General features: G+C 31.7%; 1 protein-coding gene across 3 annotated transcripts in view; it reads left to right on the forward strand.

Annotated features, from left to right (window-relative positions):
- Positions 1 to 13,039, forward strand: part of LOC129757709 (zwei Ig domain protein zig-8-like) — a 928,615-nt gene that overhangs the window by 897,938 nt on the left and 17,638 nt on the right. The gene's annotated exons all lie outside the window — the stretch shown is intronic.

A 13,039-nucleotide genomic window follows, 5' to 3' on the forward strand; every position in this document is an offset into this window, starting at 1 on the left:
TTTCAGTGAAGCTACCTAGTAGTGTAATATTTAAATGTGCAAATTTTGTGATGTTCTGTCGAGTGGTTTTTGAGATATCGTCCAACACAGAAGGTCATTGAATAAATTTGTTGGACAGGATGGCGTGAAATTCATTAAAGTTCTAGTGGCAGACTCAAAAACAGCTGAAATCAACTATTTGTCTAAAATTCATATGATGAATCAATTCAGGAGATATAAATCAAAAAGTAAGCTAATTTGTTCTTATTTTCACTATTCATGGAGGGAGGATGATTGATTCCATGGAAGTAGGAAATATTACAGATTTTGTCAAGTACAAATAAAAAATGTTTATTAGAAAGTGATAATTTTTTTTAATTAGTTCGTCTAGATGACTTTTTTTTATACAGATATACAGATCTGAATTCATTTCTGCTGAGTAAAAATGCTGCCGGCTGTTAATTAACAAAATCCGGTAGTCAAATCGTGCGCAAAATATTGGAACCGCTAGCGGGGAGACATTTTGAAAAATTACGTAAATGACAGCGAAACGAACTCTTTAGAGGGTAGCTGGCAGGTTTCCAGCCATAAACATTTTGTTGGCAAGTCTCTCTTAGATGGAACATCTAGGATCATGAATAAGCAGAAAAAATTGAAAAAATGATGTCTAGCACTTGAGGTGGCTGATGATCTGTAGAAGCTGCAAATCAGTCAGTGTTACATAGCTGTTGACACAATAAATGGCTCGATATACAAAGGAGGTTGCCTCCAAATGTGACCTTTTTCTCTGAATAACACTTCCATAGATCCTACAAAGTTGATACTATGTTTTTGTTGGATCTGGAGTGGAACAATTACTCGAAGTGGCGTGGTTAAAAATCAAATAAGGCTATGATCATTTAGTATCCGGGCACTTCATTTCGGTGGTTGCTACGTTACTAGAAATCGGATATGCAAAATTTTAGCAGCGTTGTGTTGATTTTGAAAAGGACTATCTTGTCTATTTTTGCCAGATTTATAAGTTAACGTGTGTTTGAGATATTTACGATGCAAAAATATATGGTAAAAATAATTTGCACAAATTTGCGCCTTATGCGCATATTGCGCCCCAAAAATATTTTATTGTTGACTTGAAAACTCATGAACTGTTGATTTTTTCGGATTTTTTTTTGATCAAATGGTTAAGCAGTATAAAAAGCCACTCCAGGATTTACACGAAGTTCAACCCAAGCATCACAGTGGAACCCTTGATCATAAATATGGTAAAAAGGACTATGGTTATTGGGGATAACTGAATGCAGACCCCTTTAATAATGCAATAAATCCATTTCCGACTGGCAAAAAGTGATGCCTGACTAGTAAACACCATGTAAATAACTAACAGTGAGCAGTTCAATAGATCGCAATCTGTGCAACCGATTTTTACGCAATGTGACAGATGTATTCTGATGGACAAAGAAATATATGTTTAAACCGGATTTAAAAAGTCAAATTCTTCGAGATGCCTACTCATGAAAAGATTCCAACCAGATTCCAATTGGTTTTTCCAGGTGGGTTTGTGTAAAATATCTTGATTTTGAAAAGGTTTTGCTTCTGTGATAAAAATAAAAGATCAATACATGACAAGAGTGCAAAGATAAAAAAGATATTTTATGATAAAGTAAGATTATTTCTTGAAATCATTGATAAATATTTTTTTCTATATTTTTACATTAAATGTCATATTAACACCTTCATTTCCTCCATAGAAAGTTTTCGATCAAATGAATAGTTTTAAAAATACACACGTTTGTAACTGCCCGGATTCTTAATGATCATAGCCTTACGTTGTTTTTGTGTTGAAGAAGAACAATCTGCTAAAATTGTCATAACTTTGATCAAATAAAAAGTTTTGTGTAGTTTTGAAAGACAAACTTCAGGAAACAAAAAACCTAACCAAAAACAGAAATGATTTGGAAATAAGGTAATTAAAAGAATACTTATAGATGGCGTTCGTGGCGCCCAAAAATTAAAGTCTATAAACTTCTTCACTGTACGGTATCTCAAAATCACATGACAGAATCTCACAAATATTTTACATGTAAACATTGCATTACTTCAAAAGTTATTCACAAAACAAAGTGTTGCATTTTTTTAAAATACACCTCTTACTTACTTACTACTTAATGGCCCGGCGTCAATTCCCCGGCGCATAGGGCCATGGTAAAAGACTATTGTAAATGTTTATAATTAGAAACCACATGGGGTATCTTTAAAAATTAGGGGAAAATCAAAAATGTTAAACCTTAGCTTTTTGCTTTATAATTTTCAAATTCGGAAAACGTTCTTGAGCAGCAAGCAAAAGAGCAACTCGACCAGTAGTCTTTTTATTCCTCCTTATTTACCAATGAATCGAATGTTGTTTCCGCCACTTTTTGAAAAACTCACACAAGTGAGTCTTAAGCCGGAAATAACGTGCACCTCCAGGCTTTCTTAATTGGAAGTGACGCCCTTAACAAAGCTGTTGGTATTGTTGGCTCAATCAAATTTGTTAAAAATGATAAATAAAGACAACCAGAATTTTTCCGCACCTTTCCAGGCTATTTTATCAAGCAATTTAACAATATCCGTGCATTTGATTTAAAAACACAGCAACAGATGTTTATTTGTATGTATAGGCTTCTAGGAACCGTTAGGGATCATTTTGTTTAAACTTATAGCTCCAAAACTTTCGTTTCTTTTGCAAAAATCATAATTATTTAATTGAATAATTAAATGAAAGTTCTTGTTTGATTTTGCATATAAAGTTGAATAAACCGGTCAAAAGCCGAAACGCAATCCGGGTAATCGGGCTGGTCCTTTTCGAAAGTTTTATCAAATATTCGAACATGTCCGGGTAAAACTGAGCAATCTGACAAGCTTTGGGTAAATCAGTTCAAAAACTGTTTGAGTTGCCTTGATCCTGAAACAAAAATGGCTTTTTTTGTTTCGATTTTAGTCATTATACCATCTTCATGGCATTTGCGACTTCAGATGACTATTCTCGGCGATTTGCTCCTTACTGGCTATTTTTTTTCAATCCTCATGAGATCAACAATATCATCAAAGTATCAATTTAACTGAATCCATGTGAAGAGTACATTGGCTAAGAAAGTCAGGGTCAAAGCAGCATAGATTAAGCCAACTAGCATTCAAAATTTTAATTATGGTTTTATTATGGCATTTTATACGCAGCTAGTTTTATAACTGATTTGTTAAAGTCATAGAAAATGCTTAAATTCTAGATTCAACCATATGTTATGTGTTATAGTGTTATGAATGCTCTATTGAAACTCCAATGAAACATAAACTAAGAAGTTTGTTTCAAGCTTATTTTTGCATATTCGATAAAGGTACGCTCCCTTTTTTACACATTTTAAAGAAAAATACGAAATTTCGATAAAAATGTAGCGTAGTTCCGGAAATATTCCAGTTTGAATGGTAAAATTCCAAAAAGTCCGACTTACGTTGCATTACTGTATCTCAAACCACACAAACTTAAGAAAACTCAAATTTTGCAATATAATAGTATGATAGTTGATCTATCCTACGCAGAAAATTTGATCAAAAGATATCATCAGAGGAAGAATTTATGGAAGCTCGAAGTCTAAATGACAGTGCACGGGCTTCCAATTTCTCTACAATTTTGAACGGTACTGTATGTTGAAAAATCAAATATTGTTAGTTACAAGAAAATGCATCAGTGTATATTTTTTCCGTAATTTTGGTGATTATTAATTTTAAGAAAAATATAAGTTTCTAAAAATTCCATACATTTACAATTTATTTCCATTACTAATTTTCAGAGCCTACCTTGTATATTTCAAAGAACTATATTCGATTACAGCATTTTAAAGTTTATTGGGTGCCGCCATCTTGGATTTCATTTCGGCGTCAGAAAGCGAAATTTGACTTCTTCTAGTTCAGCTTTTTCACACAATATCAAAATATTGATGGTTTCATACGATTTTTATGATTAACAGCATTTCAAAGTTCGGCGGAAGTCGCCAACTTGGATTTCAAGATAGCGTCAGGTAGCGAAATTCGCCTTCTTCTAGTTTAGCCCTCTCACCTACTTCCAATATTGTAAGGGTTTCATGAGATGTTTAGTCATTTACAGCATTTTAAAGTTAATTGGAAGCCATTATCTTAAATTTCAACCAGCTAGCAACATTCGACTTTTTCTAGTTTAGCCCTATATATAAAACTAAAGAGAGATCTGGAAACACTGCTTAAGTGGCGGACATGACTCGTACAGAAGAAAAATAATCGCGAATTTGTAATGGTTGTGGTTGATTTTTAATAAAGTTTTTATGTTCTGCCAATGTAGGAAGTGCATGTGCTAATGTGGAACCCGGAGTTTTTAAGAAAATAATCTTCAGAAGTGGGAGAAAAGTGAAAATCGTTTGCTGTTTTTGTGCTTGAAATTTGGATGTCTGATGACGCATGGCTATCTCGGCGAGTGTTACAGAATTTCAAACACAGATAGCGCTGGTGTTGCAAAGCTTATAGAAAGTTATCAAAGATGGCGCTAATGCATCAAAGCTCCGAAGCCAATGTGTGCGTTATAGGTGTTACTCTTTAAAAAAAAAAGTATACCTTTAGGCGATTTTATCAACCACTGGAACACCGCGAATCTATATGTATTGGAAAAACAAAGCTAAGTATTAAATTTTGATATTATTCCTCATTTTATTTCCTAGAATTTAACATTATTAAAAAAATCTGAACCTAAAGTCCTAACCTAACAAATCTTTTCGTCACCCTGATGAAAAATCTTCCCTTATTATTATTTTTTTCTGTTCAGCTTATATCTTAAGTTTTAAAAATTTATTAAGTTTAAAATCTAAACAAAAACATCAATCTCTAGTTGTTCTATTAGTGTTATTAAATCTATTTATGACTGAAACAGTATAATTTTAAAACTTCTCAGTACAAATACTGAATCTGAATAAATGAATCCATTATTGAGAGCTGTATGAGATTGACTGTAAACAATTTATAAAAATGACTAGTTAAAATATGAATGACTATCCTGTAGAGATTTAATGAAAAATTAGCATCGTGGTTTGATTACAGAAACTTTATTTTAAGGGTTCAAGGGTTTCAATCAACCGTAAAAAAATGGTTTAGTAAACAAAGTTTTCCTTTTACTATTAAATTTGTAAAAACAATTGAATTTAGGGTATTGAAGATCATGGTGATCAAAATGCATTAATGTTAAATCAATGAAAGGCAAAAGGGACATCATTGATTAATAATTAAAAACATAACAATTCATCATAGGGTAAATTTTTTCATCGTTGAATGTTATCTTCGTTTGTTTTTGCTTTATTTAATTGTTATTTTTATTTCGTTCATTTCATTTCTATCTTAGCCTTTGTTTATTTGCCTCGTTACAATTAAAGTTAAATAAAGAGGAATAGAAATTTCAAAACAATAAAGTGGGATTCTGTTTTTTATATGTATAGTTAGTGTAGTGTAATCGAATTATTCTGCAGTATTTCTTATGCAATGTGTGATGTGTTAAAAATGATTGTGAAAAACAATAAGAAAAATTTCTTAGAATTAAGTTTCTGGACCATAAATTGGAGTTAGAAAGAAGTCTTAATGAGAAGCAAGCTACTTTATTTTGTTATTTTGGAATTCATGAGTAAAAGCTTCCGTGGAATATAATCAATCGCGTAAAGTGCAATCACAATTTAAGAAAACTTCTAAAACGCAACAGTTAACATGTTTAGGGTGCTCAAAACTTTGCTAGTGTTTTTGATTTCGAGCAGCGGAGAAATGCTCGTGTCACTCGACATGTCACGTTCAATGAATAGTTTTTATAGAAGGCTAGGAGAAATTTTTCAAATCGGTTCAAAGTATTTTTTTTTTTTTACAAAAAATGTTCACGTAAGATAATAATGTAGATTTTGTTTTTTTCGGTTAAGTGATAACAGAACAAACCGTTGGCATTCGTTTGAAATGAACAGAATTGTATCCAAAATAAATTGAAGTTGGCTAACGAAACGCCAAAGATAGCACAAAATAAAATATAACCAACAATCATTCAATAGTTTTATAAAAAATAGCAATGTTTTTTATAGACTTTTACACATAAATACACATAAAAATACGGCCTTAAGTGTTAGGTTTCACAAGTTTCAGCAAAAGAATAATAGGTTTAATAAATCAGATCCACACTCGTCAAAAGTGTTTCCAGGTGATATCCTTTTACCCATACTCCAAAACAAAATTATTTGCTAGGATGCAGAGGTGACCTCGGTCCTAAAGCACAAATTCATTTCTTTCATCCTGTTCTCTTTTTCAAGTCTATCCATTGACTACTAGGACGTGGCCGGCGCCGTTATTGATGTTCAAAGAGAGAGCACCAGTTTTGTGCACTGAGAATATTGCTAATCCCAAGCATTATTCTTTTGACCTTTGCACAAAATTGATGGCCTCGGTCAATCACGGAGTAGCAACCATTGGCGATGTGGAACTCGTTCTACTGAGCCACGCCTGCGATCATGGTGTTCGAAATGTATTTGATTCAAAATCATAATCCTACAAAAGGGAGTTTAAATAAAATACAATCAGTAAATTGATCGGAATTGTTCTATATTAGTTTGTTACTGAAAATGATTAATAAAGCATTTCGAATTCAATGATTAAAGGTGGATGTGAGTAGTCAATCAAGCTAAGCTAAGCTAAGCTTTAGCCCTATATATAAAACTAAATAGTCAATCTTATGACCATAAAAAAGCTTTTAGGCATTGAATTGACAAACGTCATATTGGTTGCAAAACCGTGGGGCACAAAACACAAGTAACCATAAGCACTAAAACATAGCCCTTAAGCAAAACTATATTCCAATATATAACCCTAAATTAATGCTTGTTTTGCACTTTATGCGTATATAATGCAGATTTAATGCTAAAAAGGCGAAATAGCGGGCTGAATATATGCTATCACAACATAGCCTTTAAGGGGGGGTAGGGTCTAACACTTTCAAAAAATCGATTTTTTTTATTTTTTTATTTTCTTATTGTAAAACATTTCAAGAGTGTTGTGTCAAATTTTCAAGTCAATTGAAGCAAAACTGTACAAATTATAGGCATTTATCTCCTTTTATCAATACTGCAAGAAAGCAAGAGCAGAAACTTTAAACGCGTTTTTCTCGAAAACACATTTTTAAAGTCCTTGAACATCGTCATTTGAAAACTACTTATCCGATTGTTTTCAAATTTGGAACATATTTTCTACATATAAATACCAGACCCCAACGTTTTCCTTTTTTTTTACTTTGGGCAGATTTTACAGATAAAAAATGGCGGATTTTTTCGTGAAAAATCGTCGTTTTTACTTCAAACAGCCACAAAAATTTCATAAAATTTTTTTAAGTTAAATAAAAACGTTGGGGTCCAGAAAACCATCTATTAAAAATATTTTGCTCTGATTTTTTGACTGAGATACAGTGTCCACCGCAAATTCTGTTTTCTAAAAGGCATCCTCGAAAGTGCTTCGTCACCGGCTCATTTTTCAATATTTTTCAACAAAAAAATTACTAAATATTCTTTTAACAATGCCTTGTATAATTCAAAAAAATTGAATTCATTTGTTTGAACGATAGCTTTAGAAAAAAATCGTGAAAATGGTGTTTTTTTTACCCGTTAGACCAACACCACCCCCCCCCCTTCCCTTAATAAGCATTACAAATCCTGAATTAGAGCACCATCAAAACGTCATTTTTCGCCAGTCGTTTAAAAGCATTAACAATGCATACTTAGAACACCTTTTAGTCTTTTAATTGATTGATCATGATTGATGTGAAACAGAAATTCAAAAAGGTAAATTATTCTTTGATTAATTACAATGAACAAAAATTAAAAAAAAACATTAAAATCATTACCTACAACATCAATCAACCTGCTTAATGGAAGGTTCTATGAAATGAGAAGTGATTATAATTGAATTATAAATTACCTTTGATGAGTCTCAAACCGAGGATCTCGCAGCAGCTTTTATTTTTCCTTGTGCCTTTACCATTTCGAGTACTCTTTATGCTGATAAGATAGGTGAAAAAACCCGTACTTCAAGTACTGTTCAGGTCACAACACTTTTTTTATTGCTTCTTTGTATTGATAATGCTGATTTAAAACTTAAAAGCATTATGAATGTTGATATAATGCTAACTTGCATTAGAAATGTAGACTTAATGCTGATTAAGGGTTATGGCTTAATGCTTATGGTTAGTAGGGTTAAGTGCTACAGTCTGTTAACTTCATATAGTAGATCTTTATGTGCATATTGTGCTATCATTAGTGCTAATTTTTTTTATTGCTTCTATGCATTAATAATGCTTATATACAAATGAAAAGCATTATGAATGTTGATTTAATGCTAACTTGCATTAGAAATTTTATTTAATGTTGATTATGGCTAAATGCTTATGGTTACTTGGGAATGACGCCTTGTTGATGGATTCACAGTGTCAAGTATTTGAAAATATTTTTCTGACTTATTTTCAATCAATTCCACTATGTTTTCGATATCGATTCGATATACATAACAATTAAATTTATTGTAAAATGTTTTTGCGAAATACTTTTGATTTTATATTTTGTCATGAATTTTTTTTCATTCAAATTTCCTTATACCTTTAAACGGAGTAACTTTGATCACCAGGGTATCTTTGATCAATAATAAATGTTTGCACATTTTCATCAATAACTCAGTCTATAGTTTGAATTTTTGAAAACTTTTTTCTACGTTTGAAAGCCTATAAATTGAGTATCAAATAGACAAAATATTATGAAATGATTTTTTTTTTTAGTTTTATTAACGACACTTTACCATGCTTATGGCATTCGTGTCGAGATGGTATGAATTTGAAATTTTTTTCTGTAAGTAAAAAAGTAATTTATAAATCTGAAAATATCTACTTTTCCCAAGGCTTGCAAACAAACAGCTCTCCTGATGAAACCAAAAAGCATTTAGAAGCAAACGGATTGTTGAATGTGAAAGAACTACTTTTTTTCTTTGTAGGGTTAGTTGCCCTACTTTGGACCCATTAAGCGGTGGTTTTTAAATTATCAAGGTTTTCTCACGAATGGACGGGAAATTTATATCCTTCAGGAAGTTCATTTATAAGTCATGATCTTATCTGCAAGTTTCAATGAAAATTTTCAACATGGGTTTCGCCATTATTGAGAGATTTGCAAAGATATGGATGATTTAAATTTCCAACTTTGAACCTACTGTTCCTATTTTGGTACTGAGCCGGTTCCTTTCATTGGACCTAGAACTAAAACTCCTATAAAAAGTTTGATTTTTCGAAAATAAATAAACAAATTTGTTGTAAATGTAAACTTAAATCAATTTCTATCATAAAATAGTATTACAGCTATTTAATATTTAAAAAATTGAAATTTCTGTTATGAATATTTCCAACACTTTTATTCCCCGTCAGCTCTATCAGCAAAACGATAGCTGAAACTTGATTGTGTTTACTTACTTATAGTTTATTTGCGTAAATCTAGCAAAAATGTTGGAAATAAACAATATTGGTCCTGAATTATGCCCCAATTAAAGATTCGCAAGATTGTTGATTTGTTGGTTTTGATACAAAGATTTGGTGATGTCAGGTCTAAACATGGAACATCAAAGTCGAAAGTTTCCTTTATTTGGACCCTTTGCAAATTTTCCGAGTTTTCCATTGATTTCCATGAATTTTTTGAAAAATGGGTAATATGGTTCATATTCTTCACAGTGAAAGTAATTTCCCTTAAAATTTTTGCTTGGAAAGTAAAAAAATCGTGATTTTTCCTTAAACACTCCAATTTCTCAATACGCGCCCCACTAAATGAGCTGTCTGATTTACCACTGATGAAGAGGTACATTTTTAAAAACGTTGAAAATTTTATCAGAAAGACTTTTAATGGCAAAAAACGGTATGGTAGGGTTCAGGAAGAATAAGAGTTCATCGTGTGCATAGGAATATCTTTATTTTATGCCAGCAAAATGAATTATTTTCAATTTTCGGCGTTTTAGGACTAAAGTAGGCTCTAGGTCCAAAGTAGGAGCACTCACCCTATATGTATAGTTGTAGTGCTATTTTGAATAGTATTTTAGAGATAAATTTTTGATATTTAAAAAATAAGGACATTTTCCATATTGGACAAATGGATAGTAACCCTATAAAATGGTTAACTTTGAAGAAAAAATGAAAATGGAAATAGTGAGTGGGCCTAGAGGAGTGTGTTAAGGTAAAATTTCATTTGTATTTTTAACTCAAACTGTTAAGCAATTGTTTAAATTTTGTATGCAGCATAATAGTACTTTTTCAATTTTAAATGGTTTTAAAAGAAATCGTTCAAAAGCAAGATAAAATTGATAAGTAAGTATTTGTAAATATTATGAAGGTATTTTGTATCCTTTATGATCGAGAAAACTCGTTAAGACCGTCAAAATAGAGACTGATCAATGTAACCCCAATGCATCAAATTCAAAACAGAGACGAAATCGATTTTTTAATCAAATTTAAAGTGGTTAAATAAATTTCTGCAAAAATGTTTTAAGTTTATTGGGGTCCAGTACCGATTTTAAAAATATGAAACATGCCACATTAGATTGAGTCGATTTGGAGTCATTTTTGAATTTCTCAAACCCTGTGGCCTAAAAAGCTTCGTTTTGGTTCAAAACTCATCCAAGATTTTTTGCAGAATTTTTAGGTACCGTCAAACGGGGCATCATGCAAAAGCAGGGTTAGATGCAACATTTGTATACCACAACATATATTCAATTTTTAATTAAATATACTGTAATAAAGTTATCATTGAATAATAACAAATTGATGATAACATAGTTTTTTACATCGTGAAAGGGTTTTTTAAAGGTTTTGATTCTTACAAAAATTTAAAAAAATCGAGCGATAAATGTACAAATTTTTACATTTTTCGATGCCGTAAAATACTTTACCCAGTATGACGGATTGGCTTTATAATATCACCTACAAACTTTATATTGCATTCATAATCCTATACCAACACTGTTTGTGTAAAAATATTTTTTGGACAATCACCATTTTTTTTAAAATAAATATTTTTATAATTCAGTTACCTGTCTGGGGCAAAATGCAACAAAATGCAAATCAGAACTAAACCTCATAAACCGCGTTTCCTTATGCTGGGATATGATTGTTTTGCATTATGCGTTTGTAAACATTAAAATTTCATCCATCCTCAGTTTTATTTTCATGATTTAAGCTTGTAGAATATTTTGTAGTAATTTTTACCCCTAAATGTATGCAGCAGATTAACATTTTTTTTCTTAAAAACATTTTTGACAGAAAAAATGTAAAATTTAATTCGAACAAAACCAAAAATTACTACAATTGGTGCTTTTTGCATTATGATATCACAAATGTATCAAAAACTTTAAATTTTCAAACGTTTTCATTTGATTTGTCATTTATTACAGAGTTTGTTGCAACTTACCCCTTTTTCTTAGTAGGGTGAAAATCGCATGTTTTTGTAAATTCAAAAATAACTGGTTAAACCTTTAATTTTTCTGACTACGTAAGTTTGGTGTCCCATCAACCTCAAAACTTTTGATGTAATAAAGGTATGATTATCTGTAAGCATTAAGATTTTAGAACCCATTGAAGTTGAAAATTGTTGCATGTTGCCCCAGTTGACGGTTTCGTTTTCATGAGTAAATTTTAACTTTAATGTTTGTATGGGAAAATTAAATAATTTGTACTGAAAAATCAATATCATTTTTGTTCCTTCTGTGGAACTGAACCTGCTTATGGTTTTTGTGCCGATTTATAAATTCTCGAAAGGAAATTTTTCGTTGAAAAATTTTGTCGAAGAATTTTTTTTCTTGGGAAAAATCTCAATGAGTATCTAACCCCTAAACTCCCGTTCGAACAGCTTTGCTTTGCTTCGAGATATTTTGTATTCGGTCCGCATTTTTTATTTAAATTTAAGATTTCTATTTTCAAAAAACTTGAAATAATGAAATAGGCTTTGAATTTTTAATGTGTATTTTTTATATATATTTTTATATGATGTTTCAACCTGATTTGATGACACTTTTTTATCATTTACCTTTAAAAATAGGAAGTTCCACTTTTTTTTCGAGAACACTCCTGAATGTGTAGGACGGTGTTCCTAATATCAACATACGAAGAAAACCGTTCAGAAAACTTGGAAAACATATTTATTACAGAGCTAATTTTTTTTATCGCTTAGTTTCCATATTATTTGAACTAGATTTTTTTTAAAATAAATGGTAGCTTAGCTAAAAGGAACTTTGTATACAGTATCACATATCCAATTCGATTTTAGCAATAAAGAAACTAAATCTCGCAAAACTTTTTTTTCCCGCCCTTAAAAAAGCTTTTGATAGCAACTGGAACCCGTAGAGCTTCAGTTTTTCGTCGGAATCCCATTGTGCCAAGCAAACCAACGAAAAGAAACTATTCTATGGCAACGCGGGAGCGCAAACATTTTCGCGATAAGTTATACGCTCCAAGAAATAGGATGCTGCTGCTGCTGCTGATGCGTTTCCATTTCATTGCACTCGGCAAACAATGTCTTATAAATACGAGCGAGCGCAACATTGTTGCGGGATGCTGGCCAGTGCTAGGGAAAAATACAAAAAACAATAGCAAATTGAATTTATTTCCCAAAGAAGTTTCAAATTAAACTAGATTATATTTTCTGATACCCGCTTCGCTAGGTTGTGGCAGCAACTCGCCAGATGATTTAGTTTAGTTTTAATATTGGCAGGACAGGTTCCTACACGTCTTACAAGCTTCAATTTACCTGTGGCAGTAAATCTGTTTTTCTGTAATATGTTATAGAACAAGACACTCATTTTTTCCTGTACTCTCCTTCCCCTTCTTTTCATGTTTTCATCAACCTTGAACCATATTTCTTCCGGATTGGCTTGCCCAAATGAACAACGAACGATGGACACAAAAAAAAATCTTCCGGTTCCGTTCATGGTGCGATTCAATCCAAATCTCATCTCGGGGGAGGTCAACTCT

Source organism: Uranotaenia lowii, chromosome 3 (assembly GCF_029784155.1).
Source record: "Uranotaenia lowii strain MFRU-FL chromosome 3, ASM2978415v1, whole genome shotgun sequence".
Lineage (NCBI taxonomy): Eukaryota > Metazoa > Arthropoda > Insecta > Diptera > Culicidae > Uranotaenia > Uranotaenia lowii.